Genomic DNA, 22,730 nt, shown 5'->3' with positions numbered 1-22,730 from the left:
GCACGTTTACATGTGTATATGTATGTGTGTATTTGTGTGTATGCTAACGTGCAAGTGAACCTACATAAAGGCATATATACACATATATGCATATATAAATGAATATACAAATACAAATATATGTGCATATATATGTATATCAGATGTTCAGTGATTTAATCTATAGTTCCTAGCACATTGTCATTCTCACAAAATGTACATGATAAATTGCTCTGCAGATCTGTGATCTATTATGGATGTCCTTTGTACTCACTTCCCCCATTAGTTTTTGACCATCCCTGTGAACAACTTCGGTCTACTTTCCATAGGATAGCTTTTTTTTCATTACAGGTAGTTACTAACTGATAATAAAAGAAAAAAGGTTGCTTGTAAAAGAAAAAAAATTCTTGATTATAGCCATTCTACCTGGGTTGAGGTGGTATCTCAATGTTGCTTTGATTTGCATTTCTTTTATGGCAAGAGAGGTTGAGCATTTATTCATGTGACTATTGGCCATCCTTCTTTCATCTTCAGAGAAGTTTCTCTGTAAGTTTTTAGCCCACTTATTTATTGGGTAGTTGTTTCTTTGAATATTTGTTGTTGGGGGATTTAATTTGTTGATATCCAGGTAGACTTCAGATATGAGACCCTTGTCTGTTGTATGGTTAGTGAAGATTTTCTTCCAATCCGTGGACATTCTATTGATCTTGCTAGCTATATCCTTTGCCATGCAGAAGCTCTGCAATTTCATGCAATCCCATTTGCCCAAATTTTCTTTGATTTGTTGTGTTTCTGGAACTCTATTAAGGAAATTTTGGCTTGTGCCAAGGAGACCTAGTTTTTCTCCTTTTCCATCCTGTAATGTTTTCAGAGAGTCTGATTTGACTCCAAGGTATTTGATCAATTTGGAGTTGATTCTGGTGCAGAGTGACATATAAGGATCTAGCTATTTTTCTGCAAGTAGTTAACCAATTTTTCCAGCACCATCTACTGAAGAGGCTGTTAGATGTTGGAGGAGATGTGGACAGAAAGGAACCTTACTGCATTGTTGGTGGGAGAGTAAACTTGTTCAACCATGTTGAAAAGCAGTATGGAGGTTCCTCAAAAGACTCTACATAGATCTCCCCTATGACCCAGCAATCCCACTTTTGGGCGTTTCACCAAATGATCACAAATAAGACCACACTAAAGCTACCAGCACAACTATGTTTATTGCAGCATTATTTACCATAGCTAAGACATGAAACCAACCCAGATGACCCTCAGTAGATGAATAGATCAAGAGAATGTGGTATATACACACAATGGAATTCTATGCCTCCATCAGAAAAAATGACATTGCCCCATTTGTTAGGAAATGGAAAGGCTAGGAAAAAATTCTATTAAGTGAAGTAAGCCAAGCCCAAAGAAACATAGGTTTCATGGTTAACCTTATTTGCAACAACTAGTATATGTCTGAGTCAAGCAGAAAAGGTCAGATAGGTTGATGTTAGGGACATGAACCCTAAGATATGTATTCAAATGTTTTTAATGCGATTTTTTCTAACATATTTAAAGATTATTTCTTTGTTGCTTTCTATGTCCCTCCCCCATGGTATAACCCCTGCTTTCACTGTATTTGATGTTGGTATAATTTGTGTGGGGGGGTGGGAAATAACAATTCGTTTAAATAAGGATACGGGTGGACCCATTGCAACACTAATATGTACAAGTACTTATGTCGAAAAACGAACTTTACTACTTTGGTTGGGGGGAGTATTTGATATGGGGGACAAGGAGGATTGGAAGTTCTGGGAAGGAGAAACAAAGGAGGACGCTACAATGCTTGATAAGAAATGTACTCATTATCTTGTCCATGTAATTACAACCCCTCTGTACAGTATTTTCACAATAAAAAAGAAAAAATAATAAAAAGAACAAAATTTTTAAAAATATATAAAATAATCTTGTAGAAGATTAAAAAAATAAAAGAAAAATAATTTTAGGTCACAGGTTAAAGTATCTTATCCATTCCAATGATTCCTATGAGATAAAATTTATAGTAGAAGTAAAAGTGAAAAGGAACTCCTAGATATGTTATTTTACCATTTAGAATGGCAAAGAATAATATCATGTCACTGTCATAACTCTTAAAGAATGCAAGGTTAACCGATGATTGCTTTCATGTTCCCACAAAACCAGTAGATCCTGAAGCATAATAGTAGCCCAGCAGAAATTCTAAGTAGCAGACATAGGGCATGGAAGAGAAAGAGAGGAAATGAGACAGAGTGAAAGAGAGAGAGAAATATCATAATATTGAAAGTGAATAATAGATAAACAGGAGCTGCATGAGAATATTCATACTGCTATCTTTAGACTCTATGTGTACATTTGCAGGTATTTGATATTTGTAATCCATCAACATGAAATATAAAGTTATGTTGATAAAAATAAAAGTGACTCAGAAGAAATTATAAATGCAAAAACGATCTTCACAACAGCAAACTCTCAGAGATATTTCATGACTTTGAAAAGGATAAAGTGGCTGAAGTTACTATAAATTTAAAAGTACAACAATTCACAAAAATAGAAAAAGATATTTATATATTTCCTTATATAACCCAAAGCAAAAGGAAAATGTTGTTTAGATGATTTTTTTAAAAACACAGTCTCTCAAGTGCTAGGAAGTTGGCTCAGTGGTAGAGTGCTTGCCTTTCATGCATGAGGCCCTGGGTTTGATTCCTTAGTACCACATAAGTAGAAAATGATGGAAATGGTGCTGTGCCTCAAGTGTTAGCGCTAGCCTTGCCTGAGGAACAGCACTCAGGCCCCAGAGTTCAAGCCCCATGACCAACAAAGTCAAAATAAAACAAAACAAAACAAAACGCAGTCTCTCACATTTGTGGCCTCAACTCTGTAATACTGTTGCTTCAACCTAGGGCTAAGATTTTAGTTGTGGACATGTATCAACTCTCCTGATTCAGACTCTACTTGATCATTTTTTAATAAATATTTTGTTCTTAATTTTCCTAGTTGTAAATTCACATGCACCTATAAAAAAAATGGTTTGACCACCCCAGTAACCTTCTCAAAGTACCTCCTAATGATGACTAACAAAAAGTTGTATTATATAACAACAAGTAAAACAATGCTACAAAGAAAACCAATAATTAAATAATGATTAATAAAATAAAAAACAAAACCATTACCAGTGTTTTTAGTATTTGAAGTGCACTACATATTAGATTTTACTATTTTCTCATATTCCTGTACATTTTAAACCGCCTAAGATTATGATGTTCAACAAGATTTTTATAGGCTATGAATAGTCTTCAAAGTTACACACTAAGGTTATTATTTATGGCTCATCTCAATATTTGTTTATGGCTTATATCATCTCTTGTTCCTCGCTAAAATATAAAGTAAGGAATCCCTAAATTTGAACAAGAACTGTGTAGTTAGCAAGCCTTAACGCTTCATTCTGCTTCTTTACACAAAGACTTTGCAACTTCTCATTAACAAAATTTCTATAAATTCTGAAATGTACATACTTAGTACTATATGTCTGCTAACATAAATCTTAAATACATTATAGAAAATTTGATACCTGCCAAACAGTGCTAATTTTGGCATATTTAAGCAAATTCCTAAAATTAAATAGAATAAAACACTAAAATTTTTAACAACCCTTAACACTTGCTGCTGTGTTCATTATGACATGTGCCTTGTATAGAACAATTGAATTATTTCCCCTACACATCTCTTGAACCGCAAATATCTGGAATTATTTTGTTTTTGACATGTCCATCTTGACATTATTCTTAAATGTGAGCTTATGTAAGAAGTACATGGTTCTAAAATTTCAAAATTCTTCTAAACTTACTTTTTGTTGAATTGCCTAGTTTAAGAAAATCAATTACACTTTATATATAAAAAATATTCTGTGCTCAATTCAGCATCACATAAACTAACATTGTAATGATACTGAGAAGATTAGCATGGCCCCTGTGCAAGGATGACAGGCAAATTCCTGAAGCATTCCATAGTTTTACAACAATAGATGCTGGAGGGGATGTGGACAGAAGCGAACCTTACTGCATTCTTGGTGGGAGTGTAAACTTTTTCAACCATTTTGGAAATTAGTATGGAGGTTCCTCAAATGACTCCACATAGATCTCCCCTATGATCCACAAATCCCACTTTGGGGCATTTACCCAAATGATCACAAACAAGACCATACTAAAACTATCAGCACAACTACTACAATTATTGCAGCATTATTTAAGATAACTAAGATATGGAACCAACCCCGATGCTCCTCAGCAGAAGAATGGATCAAGAGGATGTGGTTTATATAAACAATGGAATTCTATGCCTCCATCAGAAAGAATGGCATCACCCAATTAGTTAGAAATTGGAAAGATATGGAAAAAATATTAAGTGAAGTAAGCCAAATCCAAAAGAACACAGGTCCCATGGTTTTCTTAATTTTCAATAACTAATATATATATAGTATAAGCAGAAAAGGTCAAAAGGTATGTCCATATGACCAGATAACATAATGTTCCGGGAAATGAAACCCAAGATAGGGATACAAGAATTTTTCTCCTTTTTGCTATTGCTTCTAATGTACTTATAATGTGCAATGTGATTTTTTGTGTCTTTTTATAGGTTCCTCCCCATGCTATAACAACTGTTTTCACTGTATTTGAAGTTGGTACGCCTATATCTTGTATATATGCTCTTCTAATTTGGGGAGAGGAAGGAAAAAATCAAAATGCCTAAATAGGGATACAGGTTGACCCATTGTAACAATGAGATGCACAAGACACTATGCTGAAAAATGAACGTTACAATTTAGGCAGGGGAAGCGGGGAGGGGAGTGCATTTGTGGAGGTGCGAGGGAAGGAATGGTAGGGAAAAATAAAGGAGGAGGTAACAATGCTTGTTAGGAATTGTTCTCATTACCTAGCTCATGTAAATATTACCCCTGTGTACAGTATTTTTACAATAAAAAGTATAAAACTTTTCTAAGAGGGAGGAGTTTATTTCCTTTATTTTGGTTATATAATATCGTTAACAAAGAAATTAATGCAAAACACTGATATGAAGATATTTAGAATGGATGTATGTGTGTGTGTGTGTGTGTGTACACGCGCATGCAAGTAGCATGCGTGTACAGGAAATTGCATTTCTGTTGGCATGCTCAGAATTTGAAATCGCGGCTTCAAGGTCTTGCTAGGCCTTTCCTCTCTAGATTGGTGAGCTACTATATAAGCTACATCTTCATTCTTGGCCCTATTCTAGTTCAATAAATTTTTGAAAAATTATCTCATGAATTTATTTTGCCCTGATTGGGTTCCAACTGTTATCCACAGATCTCGGGCTCCTGAGTAGATGTCCGGAGGAGTTAGGATTACAGGTGCGACCATCCAGCACAAGGTTTTCAGAATAATTTCAAAAGTAGAAGAAAATTTACTTCACAGGGTCCTGTTTTATCATCTCCTACTTTGAAAGCATTTTGGGTGATTGTATATGAATTTTTTAGGTTTTTGATTCTTAAAAGTCAGTTAATGATAATATTTAAAAGTTTTAGTACTTTTTAAAAAGGAAACTGGAAGTTTCCTCAATTTATAAGCTCAACTCTACATGATAACCCAATCTCACCAACACAGTCTGTGTTGAAGACAAAATGTAACAGAAAACAATCACCATGGACATTAATTGCTATGCTATTATTTCTTGGACAATATGAATATTGAATTGAGAGTGTAAGAGAATGGAGAGATTTTACCTACCTTTTGTGTACGGCTAAAAGGCTTTTGGAAACTTTGCCTCATTTCCTTTCTCACTGTATGTCTTTGGGTCATCTACTTAAGGCATTTAATTACAATTTTTCCCAACACTAAAATGGTAATAACATTAGCATTATAACAAATATTATCTTAAGAATTAAGGGAAATAAAACTTGTGAAGTACTTAACCTAAACTTCTGTGAAGGAGCTTTGAGTTTAGCCAGCAGTTTTTTTTAAATACTAAATAGAATGCAATAAGCATTACAAAAACCATTACATGTAGTGAGAAACCAGAAGTAATGTTATCTATTGACCATGTTCTGCTTCCAAGGAAACCAGGGTGATAACTTCTTATTCTGTAAATCAAACTGATTATCTTATATCTTACGTCTTGGTAGTGTAAAAGTATCAGGGAAAGAATAATGAATGAATGTTGTAAACTGAGGTGAAGTCCATATGAAAATGTGAAAAACTGATAAAACATAAAAGTACCTTCGCGATATGTTGTGGTTTACATTTTAAGGAAGACCTAGAAGAATGAATTCTCTTTTTGATATCCTAGCATAGGTCCTTAGAAGTAGGAACTCTTTCTTCCATCTTGTAGAGGCATCATCAGATGAGAGGAACTGTATTTTTTTTGTTTGCTTCCTTCCATTTATTCTTCAGTTTGAAATCTGAACTACTTGAGACTGAAAGAGAGCAAGGGAAATTAGACACATAGACTTTGGAAAGACCAATTAACATAAAATAAATAAAATGCATATAGCCTTGTTAAAGGTCTAACTAAATTGAATTATATGGTCTCAAGCATTAACAGAAAATGATTTAAGCAATATCATTTTATTGAAAATTGAAAAATGTTAGGAGTGGCTTAATATTTTTCTATCTACTACCTTAAATTAATTACTGATTTTGTATAGAGAGATTAAAGATGAGATTAACAAGAAACTTGATTAAAATTGGACAAAAGTTCTGAATAGACATCTTTTCCATAAAGCCCTGAAAATCGCCAGTGGGCTAACAAAGTTGTGTTTAATACAACTTCTATGCTGGCTTAAAGGTTTGTGAACTGAAATCATTAGAGAAATGTAATTCAAAATTACTATGATAAGGAGTTCCGGGAAGATGGCGGAGGAGAAGCTGGAGGCTAAACAAGCTCTCGCAGAGAAAGGAGTTTTATTTTATTTTTTTCAAATTTAATTTTTTTTTTTGTGAAAATACTGTACAGAGAGGTTACAATTACATGGGCAGGATAATGCGTACATTTCTTATCAAGCATTGCAGCCTCCTCCTTTGTTTACCCTTCACATCCCTTCCCAATCCTCCCCCCTCGCCCCCACACCAACGTTGTAAAGCTCATTTTCTACATGACAACTTGTACTTCTCATTGTTGCAACAGGTCCACCTGTATCCTTAAACGACTTGTTTTTCCCCATCTCCTCCACAAGTTATACTGACATAAAATATAGTGAAAGCAGGGGTTATACTGTGGGGGAGGGACATACAAAGCAACAAAGGGATAATCTTATAAATGCATTAGAAACAAATGCATGAAATAAAAAAACATTAAAATACCTATCTAAGGGTTCATTTTCCTAACATCACATTATCTGACCTTTTCCGCTTGACTCATACATATACTAGATATTGCAAATAAGGGAAACCATGGGACCTATGTTTCATTGGGCCTGGCTTACTTCACTTAATATAATTTTTTCCAAGTTTTTCCATTTCCTAACAAATGGGGCAATGTTGTTCTATCTGATGGAGGCATAGAATTCCATTGTGTATATATACCACATTTTCTTGATCCATTCATCTACTGAGGGGCATCTGGGTTGGTTCCATATCTTAGCTATGGTAAATAATGCTGCAATAAACATAGTTGTGCTGGTCGCTTTAGTGTGGTCTTGTTTTTAAACATTTGGGTAAATGCTCAAAAGTGGGATTGCTGGGTCATAGGGGAGGTCTATGTGAAGTCTTTTCACGAACCTTCATACTGCTTTCCAAAGTAGTTGAACAAGTTTACACTCCCACCAACAATGCAGTAAGGTTCCCTTCTGTCCACATCCCCTCCTACATCTGTTGTTGTTAGAGTTCTTGATTATAGCTATTCTAACTGGGATGAGGTGGTATCTCAATGTTGTTTTGATTTGCATTTCTTTTATGGCTAGGGAGATTGAGCATTTTTCTTCCTGTGTCAATTGGCCATCTTTCATTCTTCTTCAGAGAAGTTTCTCTTCAAGTCTTTAGCCCACTTATTTATTGGGCAGTTGTTTCTTTGAGGATTTGTTGTTGGGGGATTTAATTTTTTGAGTTCCAAGTATATTTTAGATATGAGACCCTTGTCTGTTGTATGGCTAGTGAAGATCTTCTCCCAATCTGTACGCTTTCTGTTGATCTTGCTAGCTATGTCCTTTGCCATGCAGAAGTTCTCCAACTTCATACAATCCCATTTGTCCAACCTTTCTTTCTGGGAAGATGGCGGAGGAGAAGCTGGAATCTAAACAAGCTCTCACATAGAAAGCAGTTTTAGAGTTCCAGTGAACATTCCTAAGCCAGAGAATCACACCAAGTGTGCCATCACAGGACAGAGAGTCAGGCCAGAGAGAGAAAGGAGTTTTAGAGTTCCAGCGAACAGACTTAAGCCAGAGAATCACACCAAGTGTACCATCACAGTTCAGAGAGTTAGGCCAGAGAGGGAAAATCCAGGCAAGGAGACAGATCTGAGCACTTGCTAGCAGCCGCCACTGCGGGCTACAGTGGTGGTGGAGGTGGCAATAGCCGCCATACCTGCAACACAGAGAGTCCAGGACAAAGGAGCCAGACATGGCACGCGAGTGTATTCTACTGAACACCAACAAGAACCGACAAGGAGCAGACATCTTCATCCTGCAGTTCACAGACCAGAGATGACCCAGGAACCAAAATGCGGTGTGAATAGAAGCCTAACGTCCTCACTCCTTCTCAGGGAGCAGAGGAGGGAAGACCACCCCTCCCCGCCATTACAGGAGATCTCCATGTTTGATACTGAGAAAGCTTGGCTGACCTGCTAGCTCAAACACAGGCCTTGGAAGAAAACTAGAGTCATTTAGCAGGTCACAAGATCCTAAAGTGACATGGCAAACTCAACTCCATCCAGGGAAAATTCAGCCAGCTCGGGCCGCCAGCCCCAGGAGTGGGTTTCTTCACTGGGTAATCAGAGCCAGAGGCTGCCCCTCTCTTTAGCAGCATGGACAATCCATTGAAATTCAGTAAACATAAACCCTGAGAGTGGCTCAAGGCTGGGCTCTGTGAGTCTCTCACAAAGACTCCTCAGGGAAAAGCTACTGTTTGCTGAAAGGCCTCAACTCTACCCAGAACCTAGCCTCATCAGAGCATCTACAAACATGAGGAAAAAGCCATCTCCCTCTTTTGTGATACTCAAAGCAGATCTCCCTCCCATTGAACTAGCCAGGGGAGAGGATCACAAAATATTTTGTACAGCATAGCATTTTTCTGCCTGTTCAAACAAACTGCTTAAGAAACCAACTAAGCCACAGGAAAATCAAATACCACAAGCAGACCAGAGACTCCAACAAGAGGCTGGTTATGGACACAAGGGATATAACAGATCTTCCCACCACTCCCAAAAAAAATCAAAGAATTGTTTTTTCTCTGTTTCTTCTTCTTCTTCTTCTTCTTTTTTTTTTTTGGTTCCTTTTATAAAAATATTTTTCTTCTAAAACTTTTTTTTATTTTTAATTTTTACCATTTTGAAAAAACAAATCTATACTAGTAACTTTTTTCTCTTCCTCTTATAATTTTTATTTTAGGGGTATATGTGTGTGTGCGTTTTTCTTCCTTTTTTGCTCTTTCTTTTCAAAAAATATTTTTGTTTTTTGTTTAGCTCTACTGAATGTCTGATTTTTTTTCTTTTTTGCTCATTTTTTTCACCTTTTCTGCTCTTATGCTCTTCTTTGTGTGACTTAATTGTTGTTCTGCACATCCTCAGATATACCCATAGTCGATTATTAGACTTTATCCCCCATTGTGTACACATTTAATTCACAAATTTATTACTCAATTCAAAGCCTCTTAGACTTAATTTATTAACAGTATTACCTCTTTATACCTATATAATATTTTAAGTATTTTTATTTTTAAGGTTTTCATGTCTCCTTTATATCCCTCCCGTTCTCTCATTATACCCACGTTCTTCTCTGAATATTTCATTTTCAATCTGCATATTTTTAATCATTACACTTTTTATTTTTTAATTTTTGCTTTTCTATTTTTTCTTGTCTCTTTTTTCTCTTTCTCTTTCTTCTTTTTTTCTCTCTCTACTTTTATCCTATCCAACCTCTTTCCCACTTTGCGATTAGGACTTAGTTAAGTAAACTCGCCCTGTTCCTTCCCATATTTCTCTTTTCCTATTTTTACCCACATGTCTCCCTAAAACTAATAATTTCTGGTTTTCCAAATTCTACTTTGCGGTTTGTAGCTCATTATTATATAGTTGTTTGATGTTGAATAGGTATATCTGTTGAACTTCACTGTATCTGCAGACTTTTGATTGTGGATCTACAGACTTTGGTTGATGCTTGCCTTAAAATAGTGTGCTAGCACAAAACTGGTGTTACTTTCATCCCAAATGGGCAGACTAAGCCGAAAAAACACAAGAAAAATGGCAAGTCCGGGTAGCTCAAATCCCACTCATGACAATCATGGGACAGGACAGATAATGAATAATCCAGAGAAGAGTTCCCAAATAGCTCTACAAACAATACTGGCAAACATGGTAAATGAAAAGATGGAAAACATACAAAAGGACTCTGTATGAGCGTGATAGAGAGAGAGAGGAAGCAAACGAAAGGTCAATACTGGAAAAGATTGAAAACATACAAAGGAATATATATGAGCATGATAAGGAGAGAGAGGAGGAAAACCAAAGGTTAATACCAGAATATCATGAGTGTGAGGAAGCTACTCTAAAACTGATATAGGAATTGCATGAGCAGCATGAGAACACTCAAAGAGAAAGGCAGAAATAGAGTGAGCAGGCTGAGAACACACAAAGAGAACTTCACGAATGGCATGAAAGTGAGGAAGCTAAGCAAAGAGTAATAAAGGAATTGAGAGAGCAGGATGAGAATACACAAAGATCACTAAAGGGATTCATGGAATTCATTAAGGAAGAGCTGAAGGATGTCAGGGAGACCAAGGAAACAATAAACAATCACGTAAGTGATTTGAGAATAAACACTGAACACCAAATTAAGGAAGTAAAGAAGTCCATACAAGATCTAAAACAAAGTTTCAACGAAGAATTTGAAGCCATCAAAGCTGACCAATTAGAAGGAAAAGAAATGAAAAACCAAGTAGAAAGCCTTGAGAGCAGGTTAGACCATGCAGAAGATCGAATCTCGGGGATTGAAGACAGCCTAGATATTATAGAGAAAGAACATACAACCATCCAAGACAAGTCCAAGAATTATGATAGATCTATCCAACACTTGGAAGACACCATCAGAACTCCTAATCTAAGGATAATGGGTGTAGAGGAGCACCTAGAAACAGAAGTTAATGGTCTAGGAAATTTGTTTAACAGGATCCTAGCAGAGAACATCCCAAACATACAAAAAGATAGGCCTATTCAGATACAAGAAGCTTTTAGAACCCCAAATAGACCAGACCAGAATCTGACATCCCACCATCACATTAAAATCCACATAGGATCAACTCAGACCAAGGAAAAGATCCTTAAAGCTGTCAGGGAGAAAAGGTTAATCACCTATAAAGGGAAACCAATTAGAATCACCTTAGATTTCTCAGCAGAGACAATCAAAGCAAAAAAAGCCTGGAATGATGTATGCCATGCCCTAAAAACAAACAACTATCAACCAAGAATACTGTACCCAGCTAAACCCTCCTTCATAACTGAAGGCCAAATAAAAACCTTCCAGAGCAAAGAAAAAATGAAACAATACATCTCCACCAAACCAGCCCTACAAAAGATTCTTAAAGATGTCCTACACATAGAAAACCAACAAGACCACAATAAAGGCCAAGAAACTGCACCCAAAATGAGAAACAAAGAACCATAGGAAGAACCCAGTTTCGCTGCCCCCAAGAAGGTGGATAACATGGCAGGAACGCCCAAATACCTCTCAGTCCTTTCTCTTAACGTTGAAGGACGGAACTCTCCAATTAAGCGACATAGACTGTCTAGTTGGATAAAAAAAACAAGACTTTTCTATCTGCTGCCTTCAGGAGTCACATCTTGCCCGTAAAAACAAACACATTTTCAATGTTAAAGGTTGGAACAAAATCTACCAAGCAAACGGCCCCCAAAAACAGGCGGGAGTTGGAATCCTAATATCAGATTAAATAGACTTCAAATTAAAATTCGTGAGAAGAGATAAAGAAGGTCGCTACATACTAATTAAGGGATCTCTCTTTCAGGAGGATATTACAATTCTGAATATCTACTCGACAAACATTGGAGCACCCAAATTTATCAAAGAAACACTACTTTCCCTCAAATCCCATATAGATCCAAAGACATTAATTTTTGAGTATTTTAACACACCACTCACCCCACTAGATAGATCAACTCGGCAAAAACTCAACAGAGAGACAGCAGATCTAAACAGCTGCATAGATCAACTAGACTTAACAGACATCTACCGAACATTTCACCCAGCAGCATCAGAATACATGTTTCTCTCAGCAGCACATGGAACGTTTTCTAAAATAGACCACATTTTAGGCCACAAAGCAACCTTGTCTAAATTCAGAAACATTGAAGTTATACCTTGCATCCTCTCTGACCACAAGGGAATAAAATTAGAACTCAACACCAAAAGCCACCAAAGAAAGTCCGGTATCAAATGGAGGCTGAACAACACACTGCTGAATCATGAGTGGGTCATGGAAGAGATTAGAAAGGAAATTAAAATGTTCATGCTATTCAAAAAAAATGAACACACAAACTACCAGCTCCTCTGGACACAGCAAAGGCAGTACTCAGAGGCAAGTTTATAGCTCTGAGCTCCTACATCAACAAATTGGAGAGATCTGAAACAAACAATTTAATGACACATCTAAACCTCCTTGAAAAAGAGCAGCAAGATAAACCCCAATCCAGTAGGCGGAAAGAAATAATTAAAATTAAATCGGAATTAAATGAATTAGAATCCAAAAAAAACTATAGAAAGAATAAACAAAACAAAGAGTTGGTTCTTCGAAAAACTTAACAAAATTGACAGACCCTTAGCAAATCTTAACGTGATAAGAAGAGAACACACCCAAATTAATAAACTCAGAGATGAGAATGGAAACATCACCACAGAAACAACCAATATTCAGAACATTATAAAGGAATACTTCTCAAAACTTTATGCTAATAAGTTTGAAAACTTGACAGAAATGGGCCTTTTCCTAGCAATATTGTCATGCCAAAACTAAACCAAGGTGAGTTAAACCATCTTAACAGGCCCATATCAAGCATTGAAATAGAAACAGCAATAAGAGACCTCCCAGCTAAGAAAAGTCCAGGACCAGATGGTTTTACAACGGAATTTTACAAGGCCTTCAAAGCAGAGCTCACACCAATACTCCTCCAACTCGTCAATGAAATTGAAAGAGAAAGCTGACTACCGAACACATTCTATGAAGCCATCATAACCCTCATCCCAAAACCAGGCAGGGACTCATCAAAGAAAGAGAACTATAGACACATTTCTTTGATGAACATTGATGCACATGGTTATCTCAATAGATGCAGAAAAAGCATTCGACAAGATCCAACACCCCTTCATGATGAAAGTTTTGGAAAGATTAGGCATCCATGGATCATTCCTCAATACAATAAAGGTTATATATGACAAACCTACAGCCAGCATTATACTTAATGGTGAAAAAATAAAACCATTTCCTCTTAACTCAGGAACAAGACAAGGATGTCCATTCTCTCCACTTCTCCTCAATCTAGTATTAGAATGCCTATCTACAGCAATAAGACAAGATGCAGACATAAAGGGGATCCAAATAGGGAAAGAAGAAATACAACTCTCCCTCTTTGCAGATGACATGATCTTGTATTTAAAGAATCCCATAGACACCACTCCCAAATTACTCAAGCTGATTCAAAACTTTGGCAAAGTAGCAGGTTATAAAATTAACCCCCCAAAATCAATGGCTTTTCTGTATGCCAACAATGAGAAAAGTGTGGCTGAAATTAGTAAAGCAACTCCATTTGTAATAGCCCCACAACAAATAAAATACCTAGGAATTAACTTAACCAAAGAAGTGAAGGACCTCTATGATGAAAACTTTAAAATCTTGAAAAAGGAAATCAACACAGAACTTAAAAAATGGCAAAACCTCCCATGCTCCTGGATTGGAAAGATTAACATCGTGAAAATGGCAATACTTCCCAAGGCTATCTACAAATTCAACGCAATATCTATCAAAATTCTAACCTCATTCTTCAAGGAAATAAAAGAGGCAATCCAAAAATTCATGTGGAACAACAAAAGACCCCGAATAGCAAAAACGCTCCTCAACGGAAAGAACACTGCTGGAGGAATATCAATACCAAATTTCAAACTCTACTATAAAGCCATAGTAATCAAAACAGCCTGGTATTGGCATAAGAACAGACCTCAGGACCAATGGAATAGAATTGAAAACCCAGAAATGAACCCACAGATCTATAGCCATCTAATTTTTGATAAGGGAGCTAAAACAAATAGAATGGAAGAAAGCCAGCCTCTTCAGTAAATGGTGTTGGCAAAATTGGTTAACTAGATGTAGAAAACAAAAGCTAGATCCTTATATATCACCCTGCACAAGAATCAACTCCAAATGGATCAAAGACCTCGAAGTCAAAGCAGACACTCTGAAAACATTACAGGATGGAATAGGAGAAACCCTAGGTCTCCTTGGCTCAGGCCGAAATTTTCTGAATAAAGACCCGGAAACAAAACAAATCAAAGAAAGATTGGACAAATGGGATTGCATAAAGTTGCAGAGCTTCTGCATGGCAGAGGACATAGCTAGCAAGATCAATAGAAAGCCCAAGGATTGGGAGAAGATCTTTACTAGCCATACAACGGACAAGGGTCTCATAACTAAAATATACTAGGAACTCAAAAAATTAAATCCCCCAACAACAAATCCTCAAAGAAACAACTGCCCAATAAATAAGTGGGCTAAAAACTTAAAGAGAAACTTCTCTGAAGAATAAAGAAGGATGGCCAATAGACACATGAAAAATGCTCAACATCCCTAGCCATAAAAGAAATGCAAATCAAAGCAACTTTGAGATACTACGTCACTCCAGTTAGAATGGCAAAAATCAAGAACTCTTACAACAACAGATGCTGGAGGGGAAGTGGACAAAAGGGAACCTTACTTCATTATTGGTGGGAATGTAAACTTGTTCAACCACTTTGGAAAGCAGTATGGAGGTTCCTCAAAAGACTTCACATAGAGCTCCCCTATGACCCAGCAATCCCACTTTTGGGCATTTACCCAAATGTTTACAAACAAGACCACACTAAAGCGACCATCACAACTATGTTTATTGCAGCATTATTTACCATAGCTAAGATATGGAACCAACCCAGATGCCCTTCAGTAGATGAATGGATCAAGAAAATGTGATATATATACACAATGGAATTCTATGCCTCCATCAGAAAGAATGACATTGCTCCATTTGTTAGGAAATGGAAAAACTTGGAAAAAATTATATTAAGTGAAGTAAGCCAGGCCCAAAGAAACATAGGTCCCATGGATTCCCTTATTTGCAATATCTAGTATATGTATGAGTCAAGCGGAAAAAGTCAGATAATGTGATGTTAGGAAAATGAACCCTTAGATATGTATTTTAATGTTTTTTTTTCTTTCATGCATGTGTTTCTAACTCATTTATAATATTATTTCTTTGTTGCTTTGTATGTCTCTCCCCCACAGTATAATCCCCGTTTTCAATATATTTGATGTCAGTATAACTTGTGGAGGAGATGGTTAAAAACAAGCCATTTAAGGATTCAGGTGGACCTGTTGCAACAATGAGAAGTACAAATTGTCATGTCAAAAACGAGCTTTACAATGTAGGTGGGGGGTTGAGGGGGGAGGCTGGGAAGGGAGGTGAAGGGTAAACAAAGGAGGAGGCTGCAATGCTTGGTAAGAAATGTGTGCATTATCCTGCCCATGTAATTGTAACCCCTCTGTAGTATTTTCACAAATAAAATAAAATAAATAAAAAATAAAAAAATAAAGAAGAAACAAGAAATCTCTTTTTAAAAATTATTAAAAAAAAGAAAATTAAAAGGGAATACTTCTCAAAAATTTATGCTAATAAGTTTGAGAACTTGGCAGAAATGGGGACCTTTTTCTAGCAAATATTGACATGCCAAAACTTAACCAAGATGAGTGAAACCATCCTTAAAGGTCCAGACCAGCATTGAAATAGAGACCTCCCATCTAAGAAAAATCCAGGACCAGATGGTTTTACAGCAGAATTCTACCAGGCCTTCAAAGCAGAGCTCACACCAATACTCCTCCAATTCTCCAATGAAATTGAAAGAGAAAGTTCACTACCAAACACATTCTATGAAGCCATCATATCCCTCATCCCAAATCCAGTCAGGGACTCATCAAGAAAGAGGACTACAGACACATTTCTTTGATGAACATTGATGTAAAACTTCTCAACAAAATTTTAGCCAATCCACTTCAACAGTTCATCCAAAAAATCATACACCATGATCAAACAGGATTCATTTCAGGGATGCAAAGCTGCTTCAAAATACGCAAATCAATTAACATAATTCATCACATCAATAGGAGCAAGGTTAAGAACCACATGGTTATCTCAATCGATGCAGAGAAAGCATTTGAGAAGATCCTGCACCCCTTTATGATGAAGATTTTGGAAAAATTAAGAATCCATGAACATTCCTTAATACAATAATAATACAGCATTATACTTAATATTGAAAAACTAAAGCCATTTCCTCTTAACTGAGATACAAGACAAGGACGTCCACTCTCTCCACTTCTCTTCAACCTAGTATTAGAATGCCTAGCTACAGCAACAAGATAAGATGCAAACATAAAAGGGATCCAAACAGCGTAAGGAGAAGTAAAATACTCCCTCTTTGCAAATGACATGATCTTGTATTTCAAGAATCCCATAGACTCCACTCCCAAATTACTCAGGCTAATTCAAAATTTGGCAAAGTAGCAGGGTATAAAATTAACCCTCAAAAATCAATGGCTTTTCTGAATGCCAAAAATGAGGAAAGTGTGGCTGAATGTAGGAAAGCAACTCCATTCGTAATAGCCCCACAAAACATAAAATACATAGGAATTAACTTAAGCAAAGAAGTGAAGGACCTCTATGATGAAAACCTTAAAAACTTGAAAAAGGAAATCAAAACAGAACTTAGAAAGTGGCAAAAACTCCCATGCTCCTGGACTGGAATGATCAGCATCGTGAAAATGGCAATACTTCCCAAGGCTATCTACAAATTCAATGCGATACCCATCAAAATTCAAAACTCATTCCTCAAGGAAATAGAAGAGGCAATCCAAAAATTCATATGGAACAATAAAAGACCAAAAATAGCAAAAATGATCCTCAACAGAGAGAACACTGCTGGAGGAATATCAATACCAAATTTCAAACTCTACTATAAAGCCATAGTAATCAAAACACCTTGGTACTGGCACAAGAACAGACTTCAGGACCAATGGAATAGAATTGAAAACCCAGAAATGAACCTACAGACCTATAGCCATCTAATTTTTGATAAGGGAGCTAAAAAAAATAGAATAGAAGAAAGACAACCTCTTCAGTAAATGGTGCTGGCAAAATTGGTTAACAATTTGGAGAAAACTAAACCAAGATCCTTATACATCACCCAACACCAGAATCAACTCCAAATGGATCAAAGACCTCAGAGTCAAAGCAGACACTATGAAAACTTTAAAGGATGAAATAGGAGAAACCGTAGGTCTCCTTGGCGCAGGCCGAAATTTTCTTTTAATAGAGACCCAGAAACACAACAAATCAAATAAAGGTTGGACAAATGTGATTTCATGAAGTTGCAGAGTTTCTGCATGGCAAATGACATAGCTAGCAAGATCAATAGAAAGCCCACAAATTAGGAGAAGATCTTCACTAGCAATACAACAGAGAAGGATCTCATATCTAAAATATACTTGGAATTAAAAAAAATTAAATCCTCCAACAACAAATCCTCAAAGAAACAATTGCCCGATATATAAGTGGGCTAAATATTTAAAGAGAAACTTCTCTGAAGAGGAAAGAAGAATGGCAAATAGACACATGAAGAAAAGCTCAACCTCCCTAGCAATAACAGAAATGCAAATCAAAACAACATTGATATAACACCTCACACCAGTTAGAATTGCTAAAATAAAGAACTCTATTAACAACAGATGCTGGAGGGGATGTGGACAGAAGTGAACTTACTTCATTTTGGGTGGGAGTGTAAACTTGTTCAACCACTTTGGAAAGTAGTATGGAGGTTCCTCAAAAGACTCCACATAGATCTCCCCTATGGCCCATTAATTCCACTTTGGAACATTTACCCAAATGTTTACAAACAAGACCACACTAAAGCTACCAGCACAACTATGTTTATTGCAGCATTATTTACTACAGCTAAGATAGGGAACCAATCCAGATTCCCCTCAGTAGATGAATGGATCAAGAAAATGTGGTATATATACACAATGTAATTCTATGCCTCCATCAGAAAGAATGACATTGCCCCATTTGTTAGGAAATGGAAAGGCTTGGAAAAAATTATATTTAGTGAAGCAAGACAGGCACAAAGAAATATAGGTCCGTTGGTTTCCTTTATTTGCAATATCTAGTATATGTCTGAGTCAAGCAGAAAAGGTCAGATAAGGTGATGTTAGGGAAATGAACCCTAAGATATGTATTCAACTGTTTCTTTTTCTTTCATGATATTGTTCCTAACACATTTATAAGATTATTTCTTTGTTGCTTTGTATGCTCCTCTCCCACAGTATAACCCCTGCTTTCACTGTATTTGATGTCAGTATAATTTGTGGAGGGGAAGGGGAAAAACCAGTCGTTTAAATAGGGATACAGGTGGACCCAAAGCCACAATGAGAAGTACAAGTCGTTATGTCGAAAAAGAACTTTACAACTTTGGTGGGTGTGTATGTGGAATATTGGGTGGGAGGTGAGGGTGGAGGATGTAATGGGATGGGAAGGGGTAACAAAGGAGGAGGGTACAATGCTTGAAAATAAATGTACTCATTATCTTGCCCATATCATTGTAACCCCTCTGTACAGTACTTTCACAATAAAAAATAAAAATTAAAAAATTACTATGATACTTCTTCATAACTATTATAACTCATCGAAAAAAAATCAAAGGAACCAGGTGTGGTGGTAAAGACTTGTAATTCCAAGCGTTTAGGAGGTTGGATTTAAGTCTAAAGCAACACTGGGGGGTATTGCAGAGAGTGAAAATCTGCCCTTTATTACCTTTTGAACAAAAGCTAAGAATGTTGATGAGAGTGTGGAGAAAAGGAAATTTTCTACACTCTTGGTCAAAATAGAGGTTAGTAGAAAATAGTCGAAAATAGTATGCAGTTTTCCAAAGAGGCTGTGATCTGATGATTGTGGTTCAAAGCCAGCCTCGGCAGGAAAGTCTGTGAAAATCTTACCTCCAATAAACACTCAGAAAACCAGAAGTGATGCTGTGGCTCAAGTGGTAGAGCACTAGCTGAGAAACTGAGGGACATCACCCAGTCCCAGAGTTTAAGCTCCACGACCGACAAAAAAAAAAAAAGAAAGAAAGAAAGAAAAAGAAAAAAAAGAAAAATAAATGCAAAGTTGAAATATCATCTGACCCACCAATCATGTGATTATTTCTCTCTGGGTGACTCGTAAATATTCTGTAGTTCATTGTCATTCACATTATTCACAACAGCCAAGATATAAAGCGAAGTTCAGTGTTCAACTATACACTAATAAAGCAACTGTGGTACATGCACAATCATGATTTTCTGTTTCATCCTTAAAATAGCAAAAGACTTCTCGCATTAGCCACAACTTACAATAACCTGAAAAATGTATTCTAATTGAAGAATAATGTTATCCTCTGCTCTTTGTAAACACACACACACACATACTCTCTCTCTCTCTCTTAAAAACCTCAAATATTAAGAGAGAAATCTTTTTAAAAAGTAAAGCAAAGTGGAATTGCTGGGCATTTAGGTCACAATGTAGAAGATAGTAGATATACAGGATGACCAGGTATAGAGTTGTGATGTACCGTATGAGGATACAGGGGACAACACTGGCTTTACATAGGAATGAAGCTAAGTAAGTAGGAGTTGTTCTTCCTAGTAGGGATTGCTTTTTTAGTTGTTTTTCCTTCAGTAATGGTTTGGATGAATGTAATTCTTTAAATACCTGCTTGTTTGCAGAAATTATAACAAACAATATAGCAATAATGATGCATGCTCAACATAGAACAAAATGTCAAATTAAAATGCATGAGATTATCCTTGATGTAAACTAATTATTACAAATAAAGGAAACCATAGGACCTATGTTTCTTTAAGTCTGGCTTACTTCACTTAATATGATTTTGTCCAAGATCTTCCATTTCCTTACAAATGAAGTGATATCTTTCTTTCTAATATAAACATAGTATTCCATGTGTGTGTATCTGTGTGTGTGTCCCATTTTCTTGATCCATTCATCTACTGAGGGCCATCTGGGTTGATTTCTTATCTTATCTCTGTTGAATACTACTGTGATAAAGATAATTGTTCTGGTAGCTTTAGTGTGGCCTTGTTTTGGGTCTCCTAGTTAAATGCCCAGAAGTGGGATTACTGGGTAATAGAGGAGCATTATTGTGTACATCAAGTATAATCTTTGTAGATGAGCAGAATAGCTCAATAGCTAAGTACATATCAGCATATAAGGTGATTCCATGTGAAATGAACTACAAGACATGTTCTTTGTTGGTGTTCTTAATGTTCTAGGTGAATTCTTTTTATCCTTTGTTTTTTCCCACCTATGCATTATCCCCTGTAGTCACTGTATTTTGATTTTGATACCCTGGGTATTGTAAATATGTTGATATGAACTATGGAATGGTAAGGGAAAAAACAAAATGGTGAGACAAAGGACAGAGGGGGAACCTATGCAACAGTGGTATTCACAAGACAATATGTTAGAAATAATCTTGGGGGTGTTGGGAGTGAAGAGGGAGAAAAATTGGAGAAGGGATGACAAGTTTGAAAAGAAATGAGTTCATTAACTTACTTTTATAGCTAAAGCCCCACTGTACATTACCTTGACAATAAAATATAAATATAAATAAAATAAAATATATGAAAGCAGCAACACAGGAGATGGGAGAGGGGAAATACTGTATGTAGTAGAGTAAAGTAGAACAGTTTGGAGAGCAGTAATTTTATATTAACATAGCAAGTAATAAACTAGCATACAGATTTTCAGCCTCATGTCAGTCACTAAAAAGGAAAACAGAATGCAAAATCAGCAAACCCATAGAGATAAAATAGAATACTAAGCAAGGTGAAGAGATGACTTGGACCAAGAATAACAAATGTCACAATTAGGAAAAAATAACAAACTGGTAAGTTTAAAAAATATTACCCATAATTCTATTAAATGTTGTTTACATCACAATTAGTTAGAACTATAATTCAAATCACAGTTTAATAGTATATCATATTAATAGTAAGTTACTTACTATTGATTTCTTAATATTGAATGTTTAATATAAAATTTTAACAAAAGAATAATGTGAAACTAACTTTAATGATACATTTCATGAATTGTAAATTTGAGAAGCTTTAGAATTTAAACAAATAATTTATCATTATTGTTTCATTTCTGTGAATTAATGTAATAATTCAAAGTGTATTCTACACCTAGCACTCATTTAACATCAAATAATAAATTATGTCTCATAATAATTTATTGCACATAATAACTCTTGGCATTAGGTAGAAGTGTTCAGCATTGTGGAAAAATTCACACCACACTATACACGAGGGTATGACTCCTCTCAACTAGCTTAAATTGTGGAAATTTTATTTTTACATACATGTTAAATTCCTGTCTAGATGGTATCTATATAAATATATATAATTATATACATGAGGAATATTTCAGATGATACTTAAAAGTCATATTCATTAAATAAATTTTTATTATTTTGTACAAAATAAATATTTATAGACAGACTGAATTTATGAATAGATGATGGTGTATGAGTGCCAGATTATATGTATTGAGGCTTATTTTATATTCCTTACGTTTCTATAATTGGATTTAATTTTCCATAATGGGTTAAATGTATTATATTGGATATATGAAAGTAAACTGTATATTTATTCCATTAATACTTTGCCACTTGTCTAATTCCAATATAATTTATCCATGTGTTTGAAGTAATGAGAATAACAACAAATATAAGCAAGATAAATCAGTCTGAAGTAGACAAGTATTTTCACCTTTGTTTTGATAGTTGGTCCTCTTTTACACTACAGAATATGCTTGTGAAAATATGCTCCAGGCTGGCCACAACTGCAGAATATTATGGTTTGATCTATCATAAGAGAAAGAAGGAAGGGCAAACTTCCTTCCAAAAGTCTGCTCTCAGGGATGTGATCTGCTTTATGGTAGTGACTTGGAAATGAACATTTTTTTTACAGTAAGCCTTGAAAAACCATCTGATAGACCATTTCTGTAAGTGGATTATTACAGAGGATTATTGATGTCTTTGCAAGGATGCCAGATTGCTTCATTTTGAGAGAATTAAAATAGGAATTTAGTTAGTTAGGCCAAGGGATGACTGGGGCCCAGAGAACCTACTACGTTGAATAGTAATCCTAGACCTTTAAAACAACACACACACACACACACACACACACACA

The 22,730-nt window shown here is 35.8% G+C and overlaps 1 non-coding gene across 1 annotated transcript; it reads left to right on the top strand.

Moving 5' to 3' along the window:
• The first annotated feature begins 3,901 nt into the window (after positions 1–3,901).
• LOC122121161 lies at positions 3,902–4,008 on the top strand. The gene has a single exon (XR_006149899.1). It is a non-coding gene; the product is annotated as a U6 spliceosomal RNA (small nuclear RNA).
• Positions 4,009–22,730: the final 18,722 nt, after the last annotated feature.

The sequence above is a fragment of the Dipodomys spectabilis genome, unplaced genomic scaffold, assembly GCF_019054845.1.
Source record: "Dipodomys spectabilis isolate Male_0828 unplaced genomic scaffold, ASM1905484v1 ptg000185l, whole genome shotgun sequence".
Classification (NCBI taxonomy): domain Eukaryota; kingdom Metazoa; phylum Chordata; class Mammalia; order Rodentia; family Heteromyidae; genus Dipodomys; species Dipodomys spectabilis.
Note: the sequence above shows the minus strand (reverse complement) of the source record. Positions and strands in the feature narration are given on the sequence as shown.